We start from the raw sequence: 8,462 nt of genomic DNA on the forward strand, positions 1-8,462 counted from the left end.
GAACTCAAACGCTGCCATTCAGCACTCGATCAATGTTACTGACGGTGGCTGTTATGTCGACATCATTAACGAAGAACCAACTCTATACTAATAGGACTGTTACGCTTCAGTGGAGCCATACCAAGTCAAAGTGTGACATTCGTTTCGGAATTCGAACCGACGGTCCTATCCCAGAGGTGGACATAGGACGAACTGCTTCGCTGCCAGAACATTTTATTTTGAATGGAAAGTTCAACTCGGCTCAGCGAACACTTATCAGGCAGTTATCAGTCAGGCTGCACGAACTAATCGATAGAGCACATGGAGCGATGATGAACAGCGAAAATAACCCGTGTGCGTCCATGTCTCCCAGTGGCAAAGCTTGTATGGTAATGTGACCGACGATGACCAATAAAAATGCAAGGAGGCTCAAATGAGCACAGAGCTGTGAAGTGCTCCCCTGTAAGCAAGACTTCGATAAAAATCACTGCTGTGGTGGGTATAGTATCTGTTACAATCACATTGGTCTATATACACTGCAAGTCAGGGTACCATTTCGACGCCTTCAGAAGGCCTCTGTTCTGCGAGACAAATGTTTGATAAAAGACGGTTGACAGGTTTCGCTTAACGCGACTTCTGTTTTTAACAAACACCTAACCGTGATGTTGAGGAGCAGCACACTAATTCGTCGCCGTCGTGTGCACGAGCACCATCCGACGACCGAACTCAGTTCGTGAAGATCAGGTTCAGTGCGATTATTGGACACTTTCATGACTTTCAACAAATGCGCCAAAGTTTCTATATTCGTATGTTGGCCACAGAACTGATAACGTTGGTGAGAATAATTAGTTCGCCGTGCTGTTTGTTGACCCCACACATTTTCACGTATCACCAAGACTCATCTGACATTACAGCTCGTTTTTTACTGGGTATCCCCACCCGGCCATCTCAAGAACACTGTTCGGGACAGGACGGGATGCTTTATCTGTGTGAATCGGTTGGCACACAACTGGGACCCTACAGCTAATCGTCGTTAACGGTGAACGGTCAAAAAGGTCTGTTGGGACAAGAAAAGTGTGCTCAGAACGCAGAGAACTCAAGTGTGAAAACAGTCACTTCACTGAACGTTGTCATGCTATTAGAAGTGAAAACATGCTCTTTCCGGGCTATCATCACAATGACCTGACAAGGAGAGCTCGTTGAGATCCCACAGTTAACATCACTTCCTGACCACGGTCAACGTACGTTTTGAACAAGAAGGCAGCTTTCGAAGTAGACCTGTGATAGAACTGGGATGTGAGAAAGTCAGTAACTACGTGAGTGCTGTAGTTGAGGAATAAATCCTATGGTCCCTTTTATCAGTCTTATTGGTTCGACTGGGTTTCAACGCATGATAATCGTGATAGGATTTCCCTGGCTAATACAAGTCGAACCGAGGCACTAAACCTGAATTTGGTCACAAGTGTTTGACGCCTTCTTGCGACTCAACCCCCACCACGCGCACTGAACAAGCGAGCAGATGGTGAGTGCCACACGCGTTTCATTCTGGCCTCTAATGAGACTGACGCAATCTGAAGTTGTTCAATTGCGTCACTTACCAGCCTGCCATTTTCACGGCGTTGTGCGAACCTCATACCTGACGGGAACTGATGGTCATTCCGTTCCATCTGTCATCATTTTCACAGCAACTTGTGGTGGAGAAAGTTCAAGATGACCCGCTGACTTGACCGATCAGAACAGCAATCGTTTCAAGCCGCGCTGGCTTTTCGAAATTATCCGACCCAAGAAGCCCGACTGTGGCACGTGTGTTCATCTCCACACCCGATTCTGAACAGACTCTTACCTGCTATCCACTGTTATCGCCAAACCCTTGGAGCGCAGAGATTTGGTGAGCCTGTGGAATAAAGGTAGGCTGCCTCGTGTTTCAATTCAAGGTGATCATCAAGCAATGAACGTTAAAAAAAACCTTCTTACTTCCTGTTGGTTTACTGATTTTTGATGGTCTGAGTGGTGTCAAATCAAATCAAACCAAATCAAAGCACACCGATTCAAATCAAGAATAACCACCCACTTCCACGTAGGAGGACATTCAGCATACAAACAGAAGTATAGTTAGCGAAATGCACCCATTTGGAAACCAATTTCGTTTTGCGGGAGATTCACCTGAAACCTAGCTGAATCTCTCGTTTATGATGTTTTTAAGCGACTGAATATGCTGCACCAGTCCGCCTCATGCTTCATTTGGTACGATATTCGAGATATCGCGATACATCCACAGACGTAATACACTATTTGTGAAGTTGCTGAAAACTCTTCAACGGCCCACAACCGGTTTCGCCCTTCTTGGGCTCATCAGGGAGGCGCAGTTGCCGAGTTTGGGTTCAATTAGAACACGAGGTTGACATAGGGTCAAGCACTGAGACATGCAATGCTACTCTCTCATACAAAATGTAGGTTAGAAAGAAACAGTCTAATCTAATCTAATCGTTTGCAGATCGATGCAGAGTACATTGCAAATATGTGACCAAAAAACTGATTAAGCTCAACTACTGGGATACTTGAGGCCATATCTCCAAGCAGGACCAATCGGTAGTTGCTTACGAGGCGTAGTTTACGGACTTGGATTAGATAGCTGACTGATTTTGAACAGATTACAAACTGAATGCTAATGTAACCGAACCAGTTCATGATAATGTACTTGACAACGATGCTTCTGGTGGTCAACAAGAAACAAATCACAAATACCAAGCACAACAACATCGGAACCTAGATCCATGAAAAAACCCAAGTTTTTTGGAGGAACTTCCGCCACCCAAAAGTTCTGTGAAATTCCCTAGCAGGGCTAGATATTATTATCGGCTAAACAGAAGAGAAATAATAATGACTTTATAACAACGCGCTTGAAAATTGATGGATCCAACCTAACCGGATAATGTAAAATTTGTTGTGAAAATTACTCACTGGAATGATTTTAGATCTTCCAATGTTATGTAAGCGGGGTCCCCCGATGAGGTGCTGCAAGGTACTGCAGGTCGACTGAAAACTGAGTGACCTCAGTCCGACCACTGGACAGTGACACAAAGTTGACCCTGGAGAAATCGTTTCACCTGGTGGCCGAAATGTTCCGATTGGAAAGGTCATGAAAGGAGGACACATCACAGGCTTCTCGTTGAATGTGGCCTCTTTTGAAGAGGTAACCTGACAAATCCAACGTTTTGTCAGCCCAAGATTCCTGATCCGCTCTCCTTCATTTATTTCATTCGGGCTCTCAAGGGGTTGATTACAAAACGCTACGTTTCATCCACTTGTAGTCTTGTGTGACGATGCCACAATTATGTAAATTTTGTCTTATTTCGTAGAATTAAATAAATATTAGAAAATGTGGATGGGTTTAACGTGAAACTCTGCAGGGAAACCTTGTTTATAACGTTCTACTTAGTTGGAACCTGGTGTCCATTTTTGACGTGGGACTGATGGAGTTTCGTCGATCAGAGTTGCCTGATGAGTCTCAAGAAGGGTTGTTTGAAGGTTTCGTTGATGGTATCGAAACGGACTTCCGTATCTCGCGTATTGTTCCAACTGAAGCATGAGGGAGACTTGGGCGAAATTCGAATTAGTGTCTGGTCAGCAATAGGTTGACCTGCGACTGAATCCTTATGTAACCTACGTGGAATTCGGTGTTTCAGCAGAAAGTCGGACCTACCTCCTGAGCCTCAACTAGGGTGAAAGAGGTTGTCAGCTGTTGAAAAGTTTTTAGCAAACGTATAAGAGTGATGCCGGATGCTCTGAGAAGTTTTTCCTTCCAGATTTACATGGGAGAGCGTCCAACAAAACGATGGTTGTGAGTGAAGAGATAGTCCTCAAACATTTTCGGCTACTGATCAACAGTAATGGGATTTGTGGATTTCACTAAACAATCACCGGTGAACTCCAGGTGGACAAGAAGGATACCTGTGCAGAAAATTTCGAAGCCGACGATCCAGTCATGGCTGAACAACAAATGGGAACAGGGAAAAACTTAGCTGCTCTCACATAACCTGGAATTTCTCAAGGTACATAGAACTTTGCAATCTAATCCGATTTGCACATCTCAAGTACACCTTGCACATCTCCGACTATCCAGACAAATTAGCAAGGCACTTTCTGTGAAGCAGTTCTGTAATCAATAAAAGAACTTCCCAACACTCATCTGCAAACTAATTTGGTTCTTTCGAGAGACTCACCTGGAACCCAGCTGAATCTCTCGTTCACGATGTTCTCAGGTGAGTCTCTCGAAAGAACCAAATTAGTTTGCAGATGAGTGTATATTCGCTAATAAACGACATTGTTTACCGAACTGTCACAAATCATTTGTTAGGCAAACAGGACAAAAAACTATCTAAAGTAAAACTAAAACAGATGACAGAACACACTCCGTAAGTCAGAGGGCACGATTCACTCTCCTAAGTTTCAATACACAAAAACCAAAAGGACAAAATTTCGTTCCAGAACATTAGGAGTTGTATTCACCTTAATCTCGTTTGGATTCTCATCTTCTTAACATTGGCGCATTTGTTCAGGTTGGTCCCCACTGGAGAGATACTGCAGATCAGTCAAAAAAACTTTGGTCAGTTTTGGGGAACCCTAGTCTGAGTAAAACAATGTGCTGGTTTTTTATCAGCGTGCATTACCGTCATGAAACCTGCTCTGGTTGCTCGAGTGCACCTGACTATGAGTGGTGTCGTTCTTGAATGAACCTTTGATTGCTCGTGTCAGCCGACTGTTGTTTGTCTGAAGTGCTCCAACTGCTTTCCTAGTGGTAGAAAGTGAACTGTTCTTGTTAGCCAGAAGACCGCTTGTGTTCAGGTTTACTTGTGCAACGTGAATTGAAGGGATTGACATGAATGCTCCCTACCGTGTTTTATACCGAATGGATATGTGAAGTAATCAATTAATTAGTAATAGATGGATGAATCAATCAATCAGTCAGCCACTCACTTAATCAATTCATGAAAAGATAAATGGATAAGTAAATAGACAAATAACTGAACGAATGAAGAAATGAATGAAGGAGCGGGCGAATAAATAAATGAATGGGTAAACAGTGAATAAGTAAATAAACAATCAAATAAGTATGTAAATGGATAAACTAATAAATGAACGGAACAATTAATGGATTGTGGTTGCTGAAAATCCGTCGATAGCCTACAAACGGTTTCGCCCTTTTTGAGGCTCATCAGGTAGGCGCAGTCCCCGAGTTTCCGTCAACCTTATGTTCTACTTGAAACCAAATTGCACGAAATTAGTGAAATACACTCATTCGCAAACTAATTTGGTTTTTCGAGAGACTCACCTGGAACCCAGCTGAATCTCTAGTTTGTGATATGTCCAGGCAACTGAATGTACGGAACCCGGAGCTTTTGAACTTCCAGCTACGAGTTACCCCATGACAAAAGATAGCAGATCAAGGGCAATGCTCCACTATTTTTGCGTAGTTCAACCCTCGAACCCCACCCTAACCTAATGTCATTTTCGACCTAAAAACGACAGCTAATTTATTTTGAAAGTGGATAATCAATTAACCATTCCACTGAGAGAGCTGAGAACATCTGTTGTCCACCTGTCCAACAGCAACCCTTGCCTGGCACGTGGAGTCCCGAGCATTGAGGATGTCTCAAGGCGATTACGAAGGAGATAAATGTCACGAATTCACCCCGAGGGGTCAGATTTGACAGGATTATGCGCAGGGAGGCGTGGCATTGCAAACTTTCTGATTGTGGAGGTATTCAGCTGAGCTTGGTTGGATGCTGAACATTCTTCGTCCATATCATAACTTCATTCCAGGAGTGTTCTGTCGCATGGTGCATTCGGACCAGTTTGTTTTGGGATCCTAGAAAAGTGCTAGATTGGTGGGCATTATTATCTCATGTGAACGTGGGTAGTCCTTCAAAGACAGTGTTGTGAAAAGGAGAAACCAGCAACCGCCATAGCGACTTCTCTCTTAAAACAGTGTCACCTCTCAACTGAGTACTACCGAGGAGAGTGTGCCGCCAGCCAGAAGATGAAATAGTTCCTCCCAAGGTTTTTGTGTATTACGGGAGACCGAATTCGTCCCGAAACAAAGTCTCCACAAGGACAGAAGAGAGCTGGAAACCAATTTTTATGCATATGCCAGCCCATCGTCAAAATTACACTTTGTTTGCGGGTGGTAATCTGTAACGATCATCGCTGTCAAAATGAACCGTTGCTTTGGACACCTATGATGCCAGCAATGCTAGTACGCACTTCCAGATGACTTCCAAAGTTCGTCTATTGGCAACGGAAAGCACGTTGCCATGTGCACATCGAATTTATCGAATTACGATAAAGACAGTATTGTTGAACGAGGTGTCACAGTTTACGTACATACTTCACTGTCGAAAACCTAGACCGAACTTTGTTAGGGGTGCTTCCTCTCCTGAGCTATGTTAGAATTCCTACTGCGTCAATCCTATACGAAAGTGCTGTGAAAACTACTGTAGGGTTAAGTTCAACCTTTTCGCAAGAAGATATCGACAAGGACCATGGAACCAGTTCTGCAGGTCGTTAAATTCGGGACAGGTTTCAGCATCTAAGACAACTTTCCGATGAGTCTTTGCACCGAATATTGGGACAAATTACATAGAAACTAACGAGAAACCGAACAAGTCTGCCGCCCTGAAAGAAATCGGTAGCGTGCGCTGAAATCGGTTCGCATTTTGATTCGTTTTTTTATCTTAGTAAAAGGTTATATATACAAAGGTTAGTGTCGTCAAATTCATTAACAGGTAGCTGGTAACCAGTGTTTTTCATCCTCCCCGGTGAAAAGATTTCTAACAAGGGGTCAACTAGCCAGCGCAGGCTTCTTTAGTTTGGTTGGTTCCTACATTGGATTTCAGAAGAATGCTACAAAAGCGCGTTTCAAGCGTGCAGTTCCAGAGAGGGATCACACCCAGTAGCAGAACGATTTTGGCCGGTTCAGGGGTGCGCACTGTTTAGGGGGGGCACTTCAATTGCGATTTTGTTGAATTGGACTTTGTTGAATGAAAGGACCACTCCTCTAACACTGACAACAACCTTTTTTAAGTCGAAAAAATCCGGCAACAACCGCTATCGTGATTTAACTACAGAATTCCGATGCAGTTTTTTTGTAGTTCATTTCACCTGTCAGTTTTGTGAAACTTGACACCAGAGAATGGTAGAAAACCCTCACATGCTAAGGACACGTGCATTGTCTAGAAAGCTGTGTAGATTGTCGCCTGGCCTCCATCAGACTCAGCCTAGTTTTTGAAATGTCATATTCAGCGAAATTTTCCAACTAAGACCTGAGTACAGATAACACCGGTACAGATATACACTGCTGTTGAGCTCTAATATGAGCGAAACTCGGGGGGGGGGGCACTTCAATCGCGATTTTGTTGAATTGGACTTTGTTGAATGAAAGGACCACTCCTCTAACACTGACAACAACCTTTTTTAAGTCGAAAAAATCCGGCAACAACCGCTATCTTGATTTAACTACAGAATTCCGATGCAGTTTTTTTGTAGTTCATTTCACCTGTCAGTTTTGTGAAACTTGACACCAGAGAATGGTAGAAAACCCTCACATGCTAAGGACACGTGCATTGTCTAGAAAGCTGTGTAGATTGTCGCCTGGCCTCCATCAGACTCAGCCTAGTTTTTGAAATGTCATATTCAGCGAAATTTTCCAACTAAGACCTGAGTACAGATAACACCGGTACAGATATACACTGCTGTTGAGCTCTAATATGAGCGAAACTCGAGTCCATTGCTTCCCTCCTTTTGGTGTGGACTCACTGGAATAATTGCGCCAGAATAGGAGGACCATTTTTCAAACGAGTATGGGTATGCATTCTACAAATACCGCACCCACCAAAAACTAAAATAACGTGTTGCAACAAATAAACTCATTTGCAAATAAATTCGGTTTTCACGAGAGACTCAACTGAATCTCTCGTTTATGATATTCTACAACTGAATGTGCTGCACAAAGGCCGCCTCATGATTCAGTTGGCACGATATTCGTGATGAGCCCCAAGAAGGGCGAAACCGGTCGCGGGCTGTCGAAGAGGATTCAGCAACCTTGTGAGTAGTTTCCTTTAAGAAAATATACTGCGATATGTCGAATATCGTGCCAACTGAATCATGAGGCGGCCTGTGTGTAGCACATTCAGTTGTAGGATATCATAAACGAGAGATTCAGTTGAGTCTCCAGTGAAAACCGAATTGATTTGGAAATGAGTGTATTTCTCGAAAACAGTCCAATTTGGGTTCAAGTAGAACATAAGGTTAATGGAAATTCGGGGACCGCGCCTACCTGATGAGCCCAAAACAGAAGGGCGAAACCGGTCGTGGGATGTCGAAGAGTTTTCAGCAACCTTAAAAATAACGGATTGTTTTGAACTTGTAGATCTAACTGACGGAACTTCGGCGGTCCTACAGAGGCATGCAGAGTGAGTTACTTC

This window comes from Opisthorchis viverrini, assembly GCF_000715545.1.
Source record: "Opisthorchis viverrini unplaced genomic scaffold opera_v5_353, whole genome shotgun sequence".
Taxonomy (NCBI): Eukaryota; Metazoa; Platyhelminthes; class Trematoda; order Opisthorchiida; family Opisthorchiidae; genus Opisthorchis; species Opisthorchis viverrini.